We start from the raw sequence: 22,381 nt of genomic DNA, 5'->3' as shown, positions 1-22,381 counted from the left end.
CAGAGAATTTAGTTTGTTGTGGTTTGAGAGTAATTCAGGTGAATTGCAGCATACTCCCAGCGGGTTGTCATATTGTCTCTAACTAAATCATGGATTAATAATACAAAAAAGGCAAGTTGTAATGTGACACTATAAATAAATTAGAGTAATACTTTCTGTTTTGGGTGTTAGCTGACTGAAGCTGTTGGGTTCTCTTTTTTTCTGTTTATTGAGGACATGACTTTTAAATTGAGGTTTTTTTCTTTTGTTGTGGAATTGATACATTTACTCACTGTCTTTCTGAATGACAAATTGCACAATAAACTGATATATACCGAGTTTTGGGGTAATGAAAGTGGAGTGAAAAATAGTAAAAAATGCAAAAGCAATGAAAGGCCTTCAGAAAGTTTGTAGAACTATTGCTCAAAATCACTACAAAAGCATATTATATATATATATATATATATATATATATATTATATATATATATATATATATATATATATGTGTGTGTGTGTGTGTGTGTGTGTGTGTGCGTGTGTGTGCATGTGTGTGTGTGTGTGTGTATGTATATATATATATATATATATATATATATATAATGGCTAAAAGCTTTTGTTTATCTGAAAATATCAGTTAAAAAACACAAATGAGCATTTTTATCTGTTTCAAGACCAACTGGTTAGACTTTGTCAGCAGTTTTCTCATCCCTCTGTGATTTACATGATGAAAATGTTCAAGTCTACTGGCACCAAAATGAGATTTTTGCTAATTCTGAAACTGCAGTAACTCAGGAGTTATAAATTATCTGGCAGCTCTGCAGGCAAGTGGCCTCCAGCAGGAAATTCTCAACAGGGAAAAAATTGGGGACTTGAGGAAGGGTTGAGACACTCTTCTGCATGTCAGCCAAGAGTGGGTCTGGGAGGGATTATGGCAAAAGGGCAAGGCTTAAATTGCTGGCAGAGTTTGTAGAATGGCTTATCAGTGGTGTCAGTGGGCTTTTGCACGATGATATTCACACAAGGTCAGACTGAGTTTCTTCACTTAGATTAATTATAGAGTAGAAATTAGCATAAGCCAAACAGAAGCCAAGGGGAACAAGATATCTCCTTTTTTTTTCTTTAAAAGTGATTTCCTTTTGGGTATGTTTAACCCAATATCTGCCCATTGCTGTCCTTTTTAATGTAATCTCCTATTTCAGCAAGCACAAAAGTAAAACAGATTTGCATTCTGTAAAATGTGCATGTAGTGTCCTTAATTGGAATTAAGGTCTTGTACAAGATCCTGTTTGCAAACACAAACCTGGTGTGGTTGTTTTTAATCCCTGGCCCTCCAATTGTGATTTCAAGTTTCAGATATTTTGAACCACAACTTGAAATAGTCAATTTCAGAGAATAATCTTTCTGAAATCTTGTTTGCGGTTGAATGTTGGATGAATTTAGGACTGACAGATCAAAGTTTTGTCTTTAGTATTCAGGGTTTTGACTTGGTCTGTAGTGGTAAAACTCTCAGTTTACTGCACTTTTTTAGGGATGTAAGAAAACATTGATATGGAAATATATCATGATATTTTTTCCTGCGATATTTCATCGATATTCAAAGCGTGGATCAAACTTTTGGAAGAGTTTATATGCAAACATTTGTGTATTTTCTTTTCTTTTGGTGCAATTCAAATGCCGACCACTAGTTGGGAGCAGTGTCCAATGGACTTTGTTTCTACCATTGAAACGTAAATCCCTCTATTACGGTTCAGATATCTCATGTTAAACATGTTACATATCAGTTTGAACTGTTTATTGAATTTTCATACCATAAATTCAGTCTAAAAAAATTCTAATATCATCTGGCTGAATGTATCAGATGATATATCGTATCATCACCCCCCTGTATCATGATACGTATTGTATTACCACAATATCACCAATACAGATCCCTACTATTTATGTTCCAACCGTCTAGCCTGGCAAGCCACTAGAGAATATATAGCCTGGCCACAGTCTATTGACAACTTTCAGTCGTGGAGCGAGATCTAAGGTTGTTTTCAAACTGTTTCTGCATGCTATTGGATAAAAACCATCGTCACATACTCACGATGGATGTCAGTCAACGAGGCAGTCCACCATACATTGTGGAAAAAGATGCAAATACATAATCTTTCTAAATAAACCTCTATCTGCTCTTGACTCAAAGAAAAGTCCAAGTCTAATCAGTCCAAAGTTGATGCCCAAGTCTTTTTAAACAAGCTGTACCCATCTTTGCATCGGTAACATCCGAGTTCTGTGATTGACTCACTAAACCAATACAGCACTGTGACTGGACCCAGGGGACGAATTACACAGAGTCTTATGGGGGAGCCCCTCTGGGGGTGGGTGAGGCTTTATTCTTGCCTTGGCCCCCCGAAATGCCTTGAAACAGCACTGGGTGTGGGACTGAGTTTTGAATGGGAGCTGAATTGTATCAAATACAGAAATACTACATGCTTATAAATTATTGTATTAAAAAGATAAAAATGTGTAGTTGGATAAATCTACCTACATTTAACTTTTCAAATGTTTTTTTTTTAATTTTCTTGTTATTTATTTGACTTTTTTCCTGTCCTGTGTGTCACTTATCTTCCTGCATCTCCTCAATCCTAAAGAGAAACAGCTGCCTGGCTTCCTATATTGTCACCTCATGAGTTACATTTGAACAAAGCAGTTCAAAGGGATCTACCGACCACAAATTTAGCGAAGTACGTGTTGTGCGCCGGCTGTACCAATGAGGTGAAGTCACTGGAGCACAAGACAGGTGATGCATTCTGCTCCGGTGCAGCGAAGTACATCAGACACAAATAAAAGACAGAAAGCACCAGGGGGTATGAGCCAACATAAATGATTGTGTGTTAATTATAGTTTTTGGAGTGGCAACACTTTCACAATGTTACTGTGGCCGTGCACAGGACTCAACTGCCTGAAGCTCAATGATCACCGCTCTGGGTCCTCCACTCAACAGAATCCCCAAAAAGTCCAAATAATGTAACATAAGTAGAACCTTGATGTTTTTTCGGGCTCCCCATTGGTGTGTAAGTTGAGGGCTTTCAGGGGAGCCCTTTACTCTTTCAGGTGAGCCGGGCTCCCCTGTGATTCGAACCCTGACTGGACAGCAACAGATTTCAGTCAACATGGCAATCTGCCATTACATCATGGAAGAACTACATAAAAAATAAAATAATACACTGTTTTTCTAAATGAATTAATTGGCCAGCCACAATACTGGCCAGGGCTGTGAGGTGCCAATGGTGCATTTGCTAGACCGTCAATTTTCCTTTGGCAAATGATGGTCTAGATTCTAGGCTACCAACCCTCACAAACAGTCATGACATTTGGAATTTGAGTAAAAAAAATAAAGATTAGATGTGTCTAAAGTTCCTCCAATAAGTTACCTTACAAGTAAAGCCCAGTTTCCACAGCAGGATAAATGTGTCAATTTTTTTTACCAGCCCCGCCCATTCCAACAATTTTAACATTGCACATAATTCCTGTAATGGCTCTAAAGATAATTTTATAATATAAGTAGATAATTCTACATTTGTGGTGAGTCACGAGCACACTGGTACACTTGGAAGGGTATTAGGACTGCTCCGATCCCAACTATGTATCCGCTCACTATTTAAAAATCTTGTCAGGTAAACTGGGCTTAAGGTGAGGAGTTCTGACACATGGGGACAAGCTACTGCATCTCTCCATCAAAGAGTCAGTTGAGGATGCATACACTTTGGACTTTGATAACTCCTGCTCACCTTGCACGTCCCACTAGCAGGTAACTGAGGGAGACACAGGGCTTTTAGAGAGGTAATATATCTTCTCTGGTTTGGGAGTACTCAAGATGCTCCAGGATAAGCTGGAGAATGCTAAGGAGTGGAAGGCCTGTGTTAATACAAATTCCAAGGCCCAACTTTGAATAGCCAGTAGAAAACAAGCCTATGCCTTTTGTGGCTGTCCCTCTTACTCAGTGTCTCTTTAATATTCTTACAGTCCCTAAACAAAAGTACACGCTTTGAAATCGTTTCTGTGCTATGAAGTGCTTTTCATCCTCAAGCCAAAAGACAAATACCTAAAAGCATTCTTCACTTTTCCAATGGAACACTCTACAAAATGTCTTTCACTGATCTGGCAGCAGTTGCTGAGTGGTGACTCCAGTTTATCATTTTGATTGTCCCTCTGCAGAAGCACTGTGTACTCAAAATGAGAGTCACACTCATCTGATACGCTGCATTTTATGTGTGTTTGGATTTAGTGCAGGTATGTACCGTTGTTATCTCTGAATATATTATGCCGTGGAAAATATACCTCTTAAATATTGCCCCTCACACCTTCTCTTGCCTAGAAATGACAAAGTGTTTCGATGACATAACAATAACAAGTTGCAGCTGCTGAATTTTTACTGCATTCTGCAGAATAGATAGAATTTACCTTTTTTGTGTCTTTCAACATGCTTGCAAATTACATAGACAGAGTACAATGTTTTTAACATATTCTGAGCTTGCTGAAAGACATAGTGGTATTTACATTTTTATGATGTATTAATCTCAAATGGACTACTTTACCCAAGTGAAAAGATGCACCAAAACATATGAGCATCCATCAAAGGCTTACAATTAAAACCACTGTTAACTGACATTTATACATTTTAGGGAATTTTGATTAGGACTTATATCCTTGTAAACTTGATACAATGTAAAAAACAAACAAACAAAACAAAAAACTAAATAGCAATTAGCATCGTTTTGGCAAATAACAGTTAATGCACAGGATCTAAAGTCATCCAAAAAGCGAGAATCCTTCAAAGTTAGTGCCAATTTAGAGTAAACCAGTTTTCTATAACATCCAACTTTATTTGAGTTATGACAATGGTTCAAAAGGTTAAAAAGTAATGAGCATTAAAATTGAGTGCAGAGGTGGTGAATTAAATTCCTGTCAGCCACTGTTTAATTCTTCAGGTTTTTCATGCCATGTCACATCTGACTCTATATTATATTCCTCATCCTGCTAATCTCTTTAAAACAGTGTTAGTTTGGTCATTTAGCCATTATCAGGAGAGGTTCTTTTCAAAGCCATCATTTACCAGTCATTGATTCTTATAGTCTTTTGTTAACCAGACTTCAAAATGACCTTTCTAGAAGAGTGAGAGAGATTTTAAGGTGATCATGAGTGAGTTTCTCACTCTTTGTTATTTCTGAGCTTTCAAGGTGATTCCTGGCAGGTGGCAAATGAAGCTCTGCTTAGACTCTTCATTCTTTTGTTTTTGGGATCACTGCAGTATGAAACTTAATGTTTTTTTAGTGCTTTATATTCAAGTGTGTAGGTTGGGTTTTAACTTTCTGTTTTTATTGTTAGCTCTTTCTGTTTAAAGAACAGACAAAAACTCTATGCATTGATTATACAAGAATGGACTGTTATCAGTAATGTTTCGGATCTGAAGTTACATGCCACTGTGAATTCCCAAGGTCTAGAAAAAGAAGGACCAAGATTGGAAATCTTTGCCGTTTTTTAGAAAACAATGTCGTCAATTTGCCGCAACGCCATGGCGTCAGGGTGCCTTAGGTCGTTTATAAGTGGTCAGATCTTGGCGGTAATGTTGCACAAGCATGTCCTTTTTACAAAAGATTACGCAATGGTGGCATAAAGGGGGTATGGGGGTGGTCTCTGAGCTCTCGTGGACTTCCGTTTATCTTGGACATAACTTGCTTTATATTGCGATTGAAGACGGACTCATTACATATTTTTTAACAAGTCACTCCTAAAGGTGTCTGTCCTCCACAGTCCCCCTTGCATTAGCTGGTGATCTGACATCCGGCTCTAACGAATAAAGCTCCAGTAGCTCGTCAACACTCCAGATTATCATCTCAGCTGATTCTGTTTACAAAAGTGAATCTTACATCCCATTTTTACTTTCATTTTTAATGAAGTTGCTGGCTGGGGCTCGGCAGTAACTCCCCACGTGATCATGACACCATCCTTTGTTGCACCAAGGCTCAAACACCGTTTATATGACAGACAATTACTGCAATACTACTACCAAGTGAGGCGGAACGAATGCCGCAAAATTCGCACAATGCCATGCCGGCATGGCACATTTATAAGACACACTGTTGTGACTATGTTACACTGATTTGCCGGTGTTATGTCTTTATGAGTTCCCCCATTGCAAACAGTTTCTTTTCCACCCAGCTGCAAGTTTGAACCATCCACTTGCAAAAATGTGTCCTAACCCTTACCCTAAAACAAACATAAAAATTGTGTTACACAGAGTCATTTCAAAAATGTTAATTATGCAAAACATACATTTTGGGTGACAGCGTGGTTGTGGTTAGGGTTGTTTTTTGTTCAGTGGATGGTTCCAGCTTGCAGCTAGGTGGAAAATAGATTTCAACAGGGGAAATCATATCGACATAACACAGGCATGGTGTGTCTTTTAAAGGGCTATTGACTTTTTGCATGAAATTCAATTAGGAAAATACTTGTAATTGAATTTCAGAATAATGTATAAACATTGGAAAATGACTAAATACACAGAAATAGACAAATTGTGAAAAAGCAACGCTTGTGTCATTCTCTAAAACTTTAGCCACATTATCGATAAGACAAAATAAAATCTGTGTAAACGCATGCATCACGTTATTTCCTTCAAGTCAAACATTCACTAAAAGAACACAAACTTCACATCTCTAATGTTTTATTGATTGGGTGGACATTTATGTTTCTCCTTCTTCTCTGTGTTTGTTAATCCACTCATGGCAGGCAGGATCTGAATGGATGGCCCACTTGATTCTCTATGTGCCTGAGCAGAAACACAGCCACCTGCAGGATTAGAGCAGGAGAGGCTTGGTAGTCACATCCAGATGCTGCAAATGTGTTCCCTATCTCACATGCGAATAGGTATGCCATTGTCTGGAGCACTGCTTGTTTTGCATTGCCAGAGACACAGCCAAGGAGATAAACAAGCTGAAACCGAGGTTACATCGAGTCTAAATCTGCTATGATAAAGGATTACAAGGTTTATGTCATGCTTAGACTTTTATCCTCTGATTGTCAGTCGAGACTTTCCGAGTAACAAACTTGGTAAGCCTTTAATGATTGTGCATTAATCAAAAATTCTGGCAGAATTATGAGGGGTGTTAAAGATGTACAGAATACTGATGATCACTTGGGAGGTGCTGAACTCTGTGGCTGCATGTATAAACCTCTGATTTCCCTCTCTTTTTACATTGCTGCAGTCTGTGCTGTTTTTAATCAAAATGGCACATATATAAAACCAGCTCTGGTGGAATGTTTTAGATGTATCAAAATTACAATCCAAAAAATGTTGGAACAGCTTTGCATCAAGAGCTTTTTTTTATTTACCTTCGAGCGTTGAATTGCTGAGCATAATTCTGCAGGCTTCTTATCACTTGCAGAGGAAACATCTGACTTTATTTGTGCAGAGAAGTCACTGGAGATGGATTAAAAGCTTACCTTTTAAAGATAAATATATTAAAAGGCATTCAAAGCGACACTAAGCAGTTTTTACACTTTAACCAATTCCTTTAAAAAATGGGCTCAGTAATTGTGTTGGTAGTTCTAGCCTCACATAGGTCAGGGCTCTGCAGCCTTCTGCTGACCAGAAAAAGTACTTAACAGTTTTGTGGAGCTGGTAGGTGGTCTAGGGGGCGCTCTATACCTGCTTAATAGCTTTTAGCTATTTTCTGTGCCGGTAGCTAATTTAAAGGCTAGTACTAAGCTTTTTTGATTTGTCGACTATCAATGAAAATACACAAGAAGGAAAAAAAAAGAGGTTTGCTTTTTTTTTGGCATCATGGGGGTGCCTGAAAATAAAAGTCAGAGAGTAATGCCTTTGGAGGCAAAGCAAAGACCTAAAACCAGAGTGAATATTGACCTACGCTCATTTGGAGCTTTTTAATTTGTGGCTTATTTAGTATCAGCAGTCTCATATTACTGTTAGCTCGTTGTTAGCGCTAATAAACACCTGACCTTTAAAGATCATGTTGCCTCTGTTGCTCGTTCATGCCGCTTTTGCGCTGTATAACATACGAAAGATCAGACCATACCTAGCACAACATGCCACCCAGCTCCTGGTGCAATCTACTGTCATCTCCCGCCTCGATTACTGCAATGCCCTTCTAACTGGTCTTCCAGGCTGTACTGTGAGACCTCTTCAGATGGTCCAGAACGCAGCGGCGCGTCTGGTCTTCAATCAGCCTAAAAGAGCACACATCACCCCTCTGTTCATTGAGCTCTGCTGGCTACCGCTAGCAGCACACATCAAATTCAAATTGCTAACACTAGCATACAAAGTCCGAGATGGTACGGCTCCCATCTACCTGAATCCTCTTGCAACGGCTTATGTCTCGGCCCGGCCACTCCGGTCATCACAGGATTGTCGGCTAGCAGTGCCTACACCACGCTCAGGACAATCCAGACTCTTCTCATGCATCGTTCCACAAATGTGGAATGACCTTCCAAGCCCTACCAGAACAGCGGCTTCCTTTTCAATTTTCAAGAGACTCCTGAAGACCCTGCTCTTCAGAGAGCATCTTCTAAACTAGCACCCTCCCTGCACCCGTCCCACCTCTCTACTGTCCACTCCTTTGTTCCCTCCTCTCCATGATTGATGTCAAGTTGTTGTTGTTAGCCTCAAGGGCAACATGCCGAGTATCACTTGCAAGCCGCTTTGGACAAAAGCGTCTGCTAAATACACAAACATAAACATAGCCACAGCAGGCTGCTTCATTTTGTTTAGGGATTTAGTCATAAATCATTATAGAAAATCAAATTTCTCTCCTCCTGGCAGTGAAGAACCGTGTTTTGCATACGTCACTCACACACGTCATACTAGGTAGCTGCTGTTGCTAGCATGGTAAATCACTGTATTTTGTTTACTATCGTGATCCTAATTAAAACAGAAAATTGCGTTTACAGCTGCAGCTACAGGTCTGAGCCATATGTCCGTGTCCTACACGTATTTTTAACTAACATAGGTTTGACCTAAAATAATAACCTACATTTATAAATCCATTTAGAACCACAACGGTACTTCTGGAATCCAGCAGGCGAGTCCTGTCAGCATGACTGCCGCAGCACTAACCGTGTTAGCTCCGGTAACAAGTAATTTGTGAAAGCTATGACACACACACACACACACACACACACACACACACACACACACACACACACACACACGTAAAAGATGATCCCCGTTTTTCAACAATAGATCCTCCTATAGCATCGGTAGAACCTGTGTCATCCTGGATTAGAAAACAACGATCCGAGCTAGCGAGTTAGCATCAGGAAGATTTGTTCTGGTAAGCAATCAGTTAAATATTTTCCAATGTTATTTCAATAAATACACACAGCGGTAAAGCTGGCAACATGCTATTTTACTCATCTGTAGATTACTGAATTATATTGGGACAACATGATGGAGCTAATCAGCTGAGAACTTAACTGAAAGCTACCGGTGGAGCACAGACATGAAATCTTTAACAAACTGTACCGATTTTGGTTCCAAAGATGAACATAATCCTCCCCGGTGTCCTAATCGGGCCACAGGTTTTCTGAGTGAAACGGTCCAAAGCAGGTCTGCACCTCGGGTAATGATATCCAGCTAGCGGGGCACGGAGTTCGGTTGAACTTCTCTGGTAATCCAATATCCGTTCTAGTCGCCGTATCCCAGAGGAAAAAAAAAAAACAAATCTGACCAACTAGCAGAGCTTCTGAAGCTACATCCCACTGACGACACATTGTTCTCTGCTATAACTCTTACGCAGAAACACCGGAGTCAGGCGTTGTTTACTATTGCCGTTTTAGCGGAGCACCTTGTGAAACGTCACCAGCTGCCCAGGGCTTAGACCGGAAGTTAGTTTCTGTTTTTCCCGCGCCAGTAAAAAACATCAGATTTTCGTAGAATTCCAGCTGCGAAAATCCAGAAACCTGACTCATCTGAGGTTTTAATACTTCTTTATACATGCCGTTCAAAGGAATTTTGCCTCTGGCCAATATCTTTAATGGACTAGCTCAGAACTTTTTCTTAAATTTGTGTTTTCTATAGTTTTTGTGTGTGTGCGTGTGCGTGCATGTGTGTGTGTGTGTGTGTGTGTGTGTGTGTGTGTGTGCGTGCGTGTGCGGGCTTGTATTTGTACCCTTGTGAAGACCGGATTTGGGATACTTACTAACCTTACGACCAATGGTCCTTGTTAGGACCAAAACCCAGACTCCTTAGGACTGAGGTTTGCAGATAAGATGTGAATTGAGTTTTGTTACAGATAACTTTAGGAATACACTTGGTTAGGGTTAGGGTAAGGGTTTTGGTTAGGCATAGTGGACTCGCTAAAATGAATGGAAGTCAATACAAAGTCCTAACATGGTTACAAATACAAGAATTTGTGTGTGTGTGTGTGTGTGTGTGTGTGTGTGTGTGTGTGTGTGTGTGTGTGTGTGTGTGTGTGTGTGTGTGTGTGTGTTTGCACTTAAATTCCCTGCAAATTGTTATTTCAGCTTATGACAGTGACTAAAAAATAAGAATTATGTACAGATGAAGGGCAACAAAAACTTCCAAATCTTTTTTATTTTTTCCTCTTTTTTTGGGTGGTGGGAAATGTAAGAATCCACATTCCATCATGTTCCACAGCACACACATAATTTTCCCTTCCTTTTGGTCTACCTCTATATCAAAATGTACCCAGAATATTTCAACAGCCTACATCATCTTTGCATCACTGAATTTTGATCCTTAACCATGAACCCCAAAAAGGGCTCGCACACAAGGCTTAAAGGAATACATAATTTCTTAGTGCCCACGCATTCTGCCAACCTAGCCTTACATAAGTGAGTAAAACCTTGAAAGTTTGTCAGACCAGTGGTTTACTCAATGGCTAAATGTCAGAAATGTAACAGGCTTTGAGACAAACACTCAGATGGGCTCTCTTCAAACTTGGGAATGGAAATAAACTCAATTAGGCCCTGTCAGTGGGAATGAGTTATTTTTTATGTTTTATTTTCAGAATATTTTCATATGGAATTATATGGCAATCCCAAATGTAAGCTTACAGGTTAAAAATGTCTTTCTGCAAGGGTCTATGCTGTTATGGCAGAGGGGAGAAAGCTGCCTTATATGTGTAAGACTTTTATCGGAACATGTACAATAAAAAAACTAAATAAACAATGATAAGTAATGTATATCATATAACAGACAAATTAAATATGGTAAAGATATTATAGGAATAATATTTTTTTTCCATTAAAACATATTAATATCTGTATGTTCAAAAAGGAGCATGAAGAAGCCTTGTTTAACTCCACCCCCTTTTTTAGCAGTTTACTTAGTTTAACAATAAAAAATAGATCTTTTTTACAACATTGTGTCATTGTTATACCCTGCCTGGTTAAAAAAATGTGTCGCCACCCCCCAAAAAATTAATAAATCAAAAAGGTCACACACTATAATATTTTGGTGGACTGCGTTTAGCTTTGATTATGACAAACATTCACTGTGGCATTGTTTGGATAAGCTTCTGCAATGTCACCAGATTTATTCCCATCTAGTTTTCCATTAAGGTTTCACCATGATCTTGCATTGATGATGGTAGAGTCTGACCACTGCCCCAAGCCTTCTCCAGCACATCCCAAAGATTCTCAATGGAGTTAAGGTCTGGACTCTGTGGTGGCCAATCCATATGTGAAAATGATGCCTCATGCTCCCTGAACCACTCTTTCATTATCTGAGCCTGATGAATCCTGGCATCGTCATCTTGGACTATCCCCGTGCCATCAGGAAAGATGGAATAACCTGGTCATTCAGTATATTCAGGTGGTCAACTGGCCTCATTCTTGGAGCACATCCTGTTGCTGAACTTAGACCTGACCACCTGCAGCAACCCCAGATCATAGCACTGCCCCCACAAGCTTGTACAGTAGGCAGTAGGCATGATGGGTGCATCGCTTCATCTGTCTCTCTTCTTACCCTGATGCACCCATCACTCTGGAACAGGGTCCATATGTACTCATCAGACCACATGACCTCCTTCCATTGCTACGGAGACAAATCATTATGCTGCCTGAGCCTTTTTTTTCTAGTTTGTCTCACTGATTAGTAGTTTTTGTGTGGGTGCACTGCTGTTCAGTCCAAATCTTTTGAGTTCCCTTTACACTGTGTGTGTGGAACTGCTCTTACTTTCACTGTTAAAATTAGCCCTGAGTCCTTATGTTGTTGTTTTTGTTTTTTCGGTTTGATTTCACCAAACATTAAGCTGTTCGCTGATCACGATCATTCATGTTTTCTTTTCCACCCACGTTTCTTCCTTGAAGAAGAAGGGTCCCACCTTGCAGTTTTTAATAATGCGTTTGGCAGTTCTTAATCCACTTTCAGGAGTTTCTGCACTCATCTTAGATGTTTGACTTCAGTCTTCGATCCTCCTCTTGTGTTTTGCTTTACCTCCCATTCCTCACTCAGTCACACCTGTAGGCCCTTGTCATCAGCAATCATCTCACCTATTCCAGTGTCCTTGTATTCACTTCCCTGTCTATTTAAAACCAGTTCAGTTAACAGTTCTCTTGTTGTGTATCCCTGTGATGTACAGTCCCTGCTCCTTAAAGAACATACTTTTTTCTTATTATTTTTTTTATTAACTTTACCTGGCTGCCTCCTTCATTCCCTTCATATCACCACCTATGGATGCTCACCACTTCAAATCATCACATCTGCATTAAAAATTATTTTTTTAAGTAACTTGACAAAATGCTTAAAATACAACATGATTTGATAAAAATCAAGAAGTAGTTTAAGAAATGCATTCATCCATCAGTGTGTAGTGTCTTTTCTCAGTGTTCCTCTGAGCTGCAGTCAATATCCACTACCCACGCCACTTATCCAGCCACCTCTGTTAAACTGCCTAACTAGAAATTGTTTCAAAAAATCAGCAAAATTTTGTTTACTAAATCAGGAAAATGTATGCTAATGTTGTGGAAATGGTAAATAAATGAATGGAGTAAAACTTTTAAATTATTCTTGAATTATGAATCACCTGATGGGCAACCAGAAGCCTGAAATGAGGAGTAGAGCTAGACAGTAGTGGGATCAAACTAGAGAATAAACAGGATCTGAAAGATGTTGGTAAATTTATTCATTAAGATTGGTTGAATAACCTTGGATCTTCAAGATGCCATTCATGCTGAAGCTTAGTCAAAATCTACCATCAGATTAACGTGTTGAAGTGACTTTAGGTTAGAGAAATGAGAATGTCGAGGGGAAAAAACGGGGGAGTTTTAGTAAAAGATTAAAAATGCATCAGTGAAACACAAATGAGTGACGAGTGAAACATCCGCACGCCTTTGGATAGACTTCCCTCTCTGTGTCATACCCCTCACCAGGGGCAGCGTTAGGCCCGGCTGCTTGGGCTGAAGCCCCGAATCTTTAATGAAAAGCCCCGGATCTCAAACGTGGAAGTAACATGCAGTACCAAAGTCCAACAGAGAGGGAGCAGCTAGCAGTAGTTTGTATACAGCCTGCCTGAGCCTCCACCACTGAAGAAGAAGCCCTTCAGCAGCCGGTTTCTTCTGCAGTGCCTGTTTTTTTCTACACTCTGCCTGGAACGCATGTGTGAAGATGGACATAAGGACGTTTTTTAGACAAAAAGTGTCAGAACCGCGACAGAACCCCAGCTTTGATGAGACTGGTGATGACTCAGGTTTGTGAGTCTTATTTGAAAATATTTGTTGTGCTGCTGGTTTGCCTAAAGTTAGCTTATCAGGTACAGTTGATGGAGAAAGAAAGGGAATATTTACTATCATCTCACACTAAACACTAACAGGAACAATACTCTGCCCTGAAAATGCTTAATTTTTCATCTGAAGCTACATATTATGTGGTACAAGACAAATATATGTGTTGACTAGTGCGTGTCACGTGTGTGTGTGTGTACGCATGTGCGTGCGTGTGTGCGCACATGTGTGTTAAGCCCCGGATCTTCTTCAGTCCTTAATCCGCCCCTGCCCCTCACACACCTTGCTGCATTGTATTAATGCCACTGAGCCCAGCAGGAGATCAGTAGTGATGTCTCATGCCCTCCAAAAACAACATGAATAATGAATGGTCGATCTTAAAATAAGGAACGAGCATTATTAATGTATTCAGAGCCTCTTTTTGAAGTGGGCCAACTGTGGGTGTCACAGTAGAAACCTTCTTACCCGATATCTGAGCTGGTTGGTTTTTAGAGAAAGTTGAAGGTTCAAGAAGCAAACCCAACACTCCTGCAGCAGTTTGTAGTTGATGCATATATCATGCAAATCATGCATTTTTTTTCTGCTATGCTCTTTGCTGGGTAACCTTTCAGGATCCCCCCCCCCCCTTTTTTTGTTTTCTTCTATTAAAAAATCAGAGCATTAGCATGATTTGCATTGACTGAAGCTCACCTGTACAGCATGCTTCTCACAAATGCATCTCTTTGCATTGATTTGTGAAAAAGAAGAGGTCCGAGTGTGTTTATCTTTCTCTGTATCTGTCAGAAACACTCAGAATGAAAATTCAGAAGTATCTCAAAAGATGCATACAGCTGCATCTATAATTGCCATTTTTATTAGATTTCTAAAAGCAGAGGCTGTGATATAATAGGTATTCCCCTAAGCAGGATTTTTATTTGCCCTTGCAGCTTTAAGAATAACAGGCCCCATGAGTCTTATGTGTCTTGGCCTTTCAGGGAACAAGGTCAGAGTTTTAACAATGGCAGCATAGCACTTTTCAATCACTCTCCAAGGACGGAGTGATCTTTACCAAGGTGTTCCAATAGTGTTCAAGAGTTGTGCTTACATGAGGGGTTTCTAAAAGGGGCGAAATGGGAAGTTCTTGGATTTTGAGGAACGTTAACTTATTCTTTATACTTTAAGAGCAAGTTTTATTTTTATAAAGATTGTGGAAAGATTAATCTAAAAGAGCTTTAAGAAACAAACTAGATGGTGTTGTGAATTTTAGTTGTATATTTATATACTGTAATTAGATAATTCAATTATCTGATTTTGTATATTTATACACTGGAATTAAATCTAAGTAATCAATCATAAGTGGTTGTTTTTATCATCAGGGAGTTTACTTAAACACTCTGTATTGACTGAGAGACAAGAAAGAGAGAGAGTTGGGATCGTTTAAGCATCTTTAATTTCTATAATTATAAATTCTTACAATCTACCAGGACTATCTCAATGATGAATGCATGTGGATTTGGATGTTTCGTGTTGGTGTGTGTGTGTGTGTGTGTTTTGTTCAGAATCTCTAGGCTGATGTAGCGAATCTGGTTTGTTATGACTAGGCTACCACAAGGCTTCAGAAGCTGATGACATGAGCCGCCATTTTGCCACGTACCGTAGATGGAGTCTCCAGTGTAGATCAGGAATTGCCAGGTCCTAAGACCTCGGTTGTACTGGAGCTGGTTGAAACAGCGGTCACAGCACACAACGCCCGTCTGAGGATAACTCCAGTAGTAGTGGGCAGGCGTCAGCAAGTTCACTCTTATTTTGAAGGACGGTTGTCTCGTTGGTACAAACGAAGGAAGTCTCCAGCTTGACAGATCTCAGCTTAAAACAGGAAATACAGCTGGCCAGCCTGTACTCCTATTTGCGGTGATGGATTGAGAGCTGGTTGAAAACACTGTTGAGAGTATGATGTAAATCCTTGGAGCTCAGATCGAACAGAGCTGATGTCAACGTGGAACTTAACGTGGAACAGAACTTAAAATGGCGTTGCCTTCTTTTTATATCTCCCAGTTGTTTATGAATCTTAGTAAACCGGATTGGACACATTAAGTAAACATCCCAGATTCTCTCTACGACAGACGAAAGTTCTGATTGGTTGAAAACAATGTGTCATGCGTTTCCATGGTAATGCATATCAGTCTGTCTGGGGCAGCCCTGTTTATTCATTTAAACACATAACTCATGACATCTTTTTTTCACAGATCATTCACCTGATTATTAATGATCAACAAATGCTTTGATTAGCTTATCACAAATACAGTAATTTGATTAATCAATGAAAAGCGTTCTTCTTCTGTTCTTCTGTCTCTTCTCCTGGAATGTAAACATACTGAACCAAGCGTCCGACCTTGGCGATGTTACTGTGTAAAGGGGCAGCTGTTAAGGGCAGACCATTATAAACTTCCTAACGCTACAATGGGAAGACAAAGTACATGCAGTCAATCAAAACCATTTACAAAAACACCTTGGTACATCATCCATCCATCTATTTTCATCCACTTATCCGAGGTCAGGTCATGGGGACAGCAGCCTAAGCAGGGAGGCCCGGACTTTCCTCTCCACAGCCACTTGGGCCAGCTCCTCTGGGTGAATCCCAAGTTATTCCCTAGCCAGCCGCAAGACATAGTCCCTCCATTGTGTCCCGGGTCTTCCTTTGGATCTCCTCCCGGTTGGACGTGCCTGGAAAATCTCACCAGGGAGGCGTCCAAGAGGCATCCTAACCAGATGCCTGAGCCACCTCATCCGGCTCCTTTTGATGTGGAGGAGCAGCGAGTCTACTCCGAGTTTCTCACCTTATCTTTAGCATCCGCTTGGACATGCAATCTCATTATTTCAGTCACTACCCAAAGCTCATAACCATAGATGAGGGTAGGAACGTAGATCGGCCGGTAAATTGAGAGTTTTGCCATGTGGGTCAGCTCTCTCTCCACTACAACAGAGCAGCACAACGCCTGCATCACTGCAGACGCGGCACCAATCTGCCTATTGATCTCATGCTTTATCTTTCCCTCACTCGTGAACAAGATCCCGAGATACTTGAACAACTCTACTTGAGGCAGGACCTCATCCCTGACCTGGAGGAGATATTCCACCCCCCGGTACATAAAAGCACATATTCAGGCAGTCGCAACATAAGGAAACTATGGGGTCAACCATCTTGACTAACGATGGGGAAGGCTGTTGTGGTTTAGTGTCCAGGAAACGGCCTAGAACATCCTAACTAGTAGAAGCTAACCATTACCATTGGCAACTTCACCACACGGCAGAAAGTCCTCCAGGATTTTGTTGTTTGTGAAGATAAAACATCAATGTTGCAAGTCAGTGTAGAGTTTGCTTTGCTGTTAACCAGCAATGTCCAAATATCAGGAAATAAGACAGCAAAACCTGACATATGAAGCTCAACTGTAATGTGGGTCATTACTACTTCCTGGAAATGGGCCCCCAGAATATTTATCTCTGAGAATAACCTAAAATGCATGCATTCCTACTAGAGAACACTGCAAATGTATTGACTAAATGAGTGAACCACTCCTTTAAAATTTCTGTTCCAAAGGGACTTTTTCTATAATAGTTTTAAGAACTACACCAGAAATGACAAAAAGTATCATAATTATTCTAAACATGTCACATAAACATCTTAATGTGTTATGCTATTATATACACAAGTATAGAAATTAATGAAAGATGTAGACAGCCATAAAGTAGTGGACCAAAAGCCGCCGAAAATTTAAAAACAAAAACTTTTGCTTACAATACTGACTTCCATGACGCAGTAGGGAAACTTAGAGTGGAGAGGTAAAAGCTTCCAAAGCCATTAATTAAGCAAGGAAGTCAAACAATGACAAAACACAATTTATAGAGGACACTTAAAGGTGTGCTTTACTCATTTATTCCATACAACTGCAGTCATCTCAAGTGTAAGTCAATGCCTTATGAGGGAGTAAAAAAGCTAAGATGATCCTGTTATGAGATGCAGAAGACTGCTGGTGCAGAGGTAGACTGAAAACAGCAGAATTACTCATGATTATTAATGGTATGCACATGCCTCTCTTCTGATTGGCCAAGAGAACGCGTTCTACAAGACACTCCACTCTCTCTCCTTGCTGCAATTTTTTTTTCACAAAAGCCTTCCTGTGGGAGGGCGTGAGCCAAGATGGGCATGATCATGAATGCAAATTCACAGTGTGACATAAATATGTGAGGATTTTCAAATCCTAGCGTTTCACCGTCTATTTTCTATCAGAAGCTAGGGCAGGACATAAGTCTAGGAGATTATTTTCATGTTCAGCCTGCATTAAAAACTCAGAGCAAACGAATATAATCAAAAATAATTAAATGTCTTTAGTCAACCACCTTTGAGATGACCACGATGATTTTAAGTGACATACATATTTAAGATTAATAACAAATATACAATGTTCTACAAACTAAACATAAAAGTGTAGGACTGATTTTTTTCCAGTTAATGGTTATAGTTAATGTATAAAAAAGGAAACAGGAAAAATGGAAAAGAGAAACAGAAATATTTAATGATGTCTCCTCTGACTGGAAAGTAGGAGGGTGGTGCTCTTTACTACCATATGTACACAGACAGGCAGGTCGACAGTTATGAAGACAGATGAATGATGCAACGCCTTCGGCACTGAGGGAAATGAGATCAGATGTTGACAGCTAGATGGACACATCCCTGGTCTGGCATCCAAATGTTTTCTCACATCTGTGATCACACAGCCTTGTGAATCCACGCTCGCTTCGAACTAGCCCATCCGCACCTTTAATGTGTTGTAGAATATTACTGAGTTTAGCATAATATTTGCAGTGCAGCAGGCTGCCTAAGATAAATGCTTCACCAGCAATAATCTTTTTGAAAACCTGAAGTCTCTTGTGTCAGCTGCCGTGCACAAAATCTGCAACGTCTAGGCCCATTTCATAATTCATAACCCTCAGCCAGCATTTATAAATAGGGTGTAAAGTGCTGAAGCCTGGGAGAGATTAGAACACATATTAATCTGATTTCTGGATTGTCACACTTCTCTCCTGCTCCACTTTTTTCATGCATGCACCAAACATATCCAAAGCTGGGTTTCCTGTTAAGCCTTAAGTGGTTTTAAAAGAACAAACAAATAACTTTATGCAAACAAAACCTATATTCTGTCATGGGAGAGCGCTCCTATGCGACAATCAGCCTGAGGACGCAGTCACCCAAGAGAGGGAAACCGGTAGGTGGCAGTCGTGTCCCATTAGCAGGATACTCATGGGAGGAAACTCTTTCTGTCTGCCCACTCGGGTTAATTCTCCAATTTTTGTCGGTTTATTTCATTTCCTCCGTGCCTTGTTTATTATTATTATTATTATTGTTATTCCCTGTTGCTTTTCACATTAACATCCACACGAATGTGGTTTACTTCTTTTAATGAGTCTGGAGAATGACAAAAGATCAATTATTGAATGCCACTGAGTGAGGTGAGTGCAGAGGTTACCAGCTGGGGAAAAAGTGCACCAGCTCTACAAGTTCAGACTGTAAAAGAGGGGGAGAGATATCCCCTGCCTTCACTGCCTTAGTCCTGCGGCTGACTCCATCCACCTGCAGATGTATATGGATCAGTGGGAAGAGCAGCTTGTCACTAGGAGATAACCTACACGATGTCCCCCTCCTGAGCATCCGTTCGTTGTCTGTTTTTATTTGAATCTAAAGCCCCGAAGGCGCCCGGGCATTTCGGAGCGTACTCGATGGATACAGCCTGCGTAAAAGAGGAAAGCGCGCGCACAGCCGTAGCAGCCTAAACCTCTCCGCAGTCCGGAGAGGAGCAGCGGACCGGACACTCAGCCCTGAAAATGTTCTGCCACGTCACGACGGGGCTGGGGGAGAAATCAGTGGAGAGGAAGCGACACAAGTTCTGAGATCTGACTCCTCTGGTGGCATCAATGCTCCATCAACGCTCAGCGTTTGGTGATCTCACGCGGAGCTCTTCCAGGCTGTGAACGATGACCCCCCCTCCGGATTTTGATATGATTCGTTTTCATGCCTCGTTTTAAATTGCTGTGTCAGATACGGAGAACTGGTACCAAACCAACTTCTTACTTCTTTAGCGCTTTCACCGACGAGGGGGAAACCGAAATCTTCTAATCTGCACCGGGCTGTGAGGTGAAATGTAATCAGGCATATGACTAATCTATAGCCTCCAATGGGGCTCGATGAAAAGTTGCATTAGGAACACTGATGCCTGCTGTGTGGATAAACTGTGAGCTCTCCAGGATGGAACTGCCTGGACATTGATCACATAAGGATCCCTGCGCTCTGCGTGCTTTGGAAAGGTCACTATATTATTCATCCTCGTTAAAATAAAAAAGGAACACTTCGTTTGACTCATCGTTGGGGGATAAAAAAATCTTGGACTACACTGGACATCGCTTACTTTCAACAATCGCACTTGTGGGTGCTTCTGCGTCCTGGAAGAAGAGGAGGAAATATCCTCTGCGTTACAGGCTGTCATCACTGTGCCATCCGGACTAATGTGTGGATTACATGCCACTTCGTTCTAAGAGTGGGAACACAATGTGTCTGAAAGGAAGGTGACACGACGGATTTCGTAAAATCGCCCGATAATTGCGGATTTTTTTCCCACTGATGCAGTTTTTGGAAGAGGGACTGGAAGAGACCTAAAGCAGGGACCCTCCAGACATTGCGTCTCCGAGTATAAGTAAGTTATTGTTCGTGCTCAACAGAACACACACTGTCTCTATCCCCCTCCTAAAAACCTAACCAGTTCCATCTTCTTGTGCAATCTCCAACTGTATTTTCATTTTACGTTCTCCTCTTTCATATCCAGAGTGACCAGTACCGGCACGTGATTGTCAAGGTTTTATCCTGATTACTTTTTCAGCCACTTAAGTGAAAGATGTCTAAACGAGAAAATGTGCGTGCTCACTGAGCTCTGCTTGGTTTTACTGCGCGTGCTTGAGTTGAATGTGCGAATATAAAGCTAAAATGTCACGAGCAGCTTAAACATCACTTCATTTTTCTTTCTAAAAGATGAATGAGTAGAAATAAGAAGCTGAATGCGGCCAGGGCAGCTGCCTTCGCTGCATAAGCGGGAATCAACTCCTCCAGTCCATACCTGGATGCGCTTAACCTACATTCGGTATCAGAAAATCTGCCATATTTAGTGTGTGTGTGTGTGTGTGTGTGTGTGTGTGTGTGTGTGTGTGTGTGTGTGTGTGTGTGTGTGTGTGTGTAACCTTGGAGTAAAGCGACCTATAATCACTAAATATTTATTACAGGAAAAATAATTTCAAGCACTGGGTCTTGACGGATCTTGGATCTTGAAGGGATTAATCACACCATCAGTTCTTATTTTCTTCTTTTATTAATCTCCCCTTCCACCCTTTAGCCACTCGCTGAGGCTAAAACAAAAGGCGCTTGTTCGCTGCCTCCGTGCTAGGATGGAAGGGAGCTGTCCTTCTAGGTGGTGCTGAAATGAAAATCTGCTGCCTTCCCTTTGCCTCTCCCTAGCTGGAGAAGGCAGATATTGTAGTCCCCGGCTTGAAAATCACATCTGAGCCTCTGCACTGTTGAATCTGAACCCCCTGCAGTATGCCACAACGCAACAGTTGCCCATTCTGATTGTTTGAGTCTGCCATGTGATCTGTAATCTCAAATCTGTGAAATAGAGAATGTATTTCCTAAAACATTATGCAGTATTTATCAGAACCACCTTTTTTTCGTTTTTTCATTGGTTCAGGGATGTTTTTCATCAGCTTTATTTGAGACTAAAGGAAGGAGGTGTCTGTGACTGTTTGGTTAAAGAAGAAATGGCATCACTCACTTGTGAAAGTGAGAAACATGGTAGACACCAGTCACCCTCTGAAAGAAAAGCCCTCTATATGATGGAGTGACATCACCTTGGGGAGACAAATTAGTCTGCTGATTTTATGTTTTTGCCCTGTCAGAGGCTTTAGTATGATAAATCCTCCTCGCATATTCCCCAAGATTGCAGTTGTTTATTGGCTACTGGTGCTTGGTGATTTATGGTAATAAGCATGGGGACTATTCCTCCTCCCCATTTAACACTCCTCAGAGCTTTTTCATCCCTGTGGACATTCGGTTAAAGATGGATTTGAGCTGTGTGTTTATGATGTCACTTTTTTCCTCATGGCCATGGGTATATGTGATAAAAATCTGAATATAAGGATGGATTTGAAGGAAACATTGTGACAACAGCTGAATCCCCTGCGTATCTCTGTTGGTTCTTCTAAACTGTAGGAAATAGCCCGAGAGCAGGTGCAGTGGAGGGACCGAGTGGGACTTCCTGCTGCTCACACAAAATCTGTCTTCAGCTAATAATGCCACCACTACAGACATCTGTTTTATGTCCAGCTTCTTCAGCCATTGTTGTCTGACTTATCTATTGAAAATCACTCTGGGCAGCCATGTCAGAAAATTAATGAACTTGTCAGCTGGAAAAGGGCACTACTGCAATGAGGTGCCAGGGTCTTGTAAAGCGACAAGCTGTACACCCATGTTCTTTCCCACAGTCCTTTTGTCATTTTTTTCCTCTTTCAGCCTGTAATTCACTTCAGATCAAGGCCAGTACTGTGTGCCTTATAATAAAATGTTCATTTCT

General features: G+C 40.7%; 1 protein-coding gene across 2 annotated transcripts in view; it reads left to right on the top strand.

The window, feature by feature from the left end:
• Positions 1-22,381, top strand: part of lrrc4ca (leucine rich repeat containing 4C, genome duplicate a) — a 236,114-nt gene that overhangs the window by 138,843 nt on the left and 74,890 nt on the right. The window contains exon 1 of one of the 2 annotated variants that reach the window (XM_015964818.3): positions 17,297-20,458. The exons of the other annotated variant lie outside the window; for it this stretch is intronic. The gene's annotated coding sequence lies outside the window, so the exon portion shown is untranslated. Of the gene's footprint in view, positions 1-17,296; positions 20,459-22,381 lie in introns of those variants that run through there. 2 annotated transcript variants of the gene reach the window in all.

This window comes from Nothobranchius furzeri, chromosome 4, assembly GCF_043380555.1.
Source record: "Nothobranchius furzeri strain GRZ-AD chromosome 4, NfurGRZ-RIMD1, whole genome shotgun sequence".
Classification (NCBI taxonomy): Eukaryota; Metazoa; Chordata; class Actinopteri; order Cyprinodontiformes; family Nothobranchiidae; genus Nothobranchius; species Nothobranchius furzeri.
The sequence above is the reverse complement of the archived record's forward strand: the minus strand, read 5'-3'. Positions and strand labels throughout refer to the sequence as shown.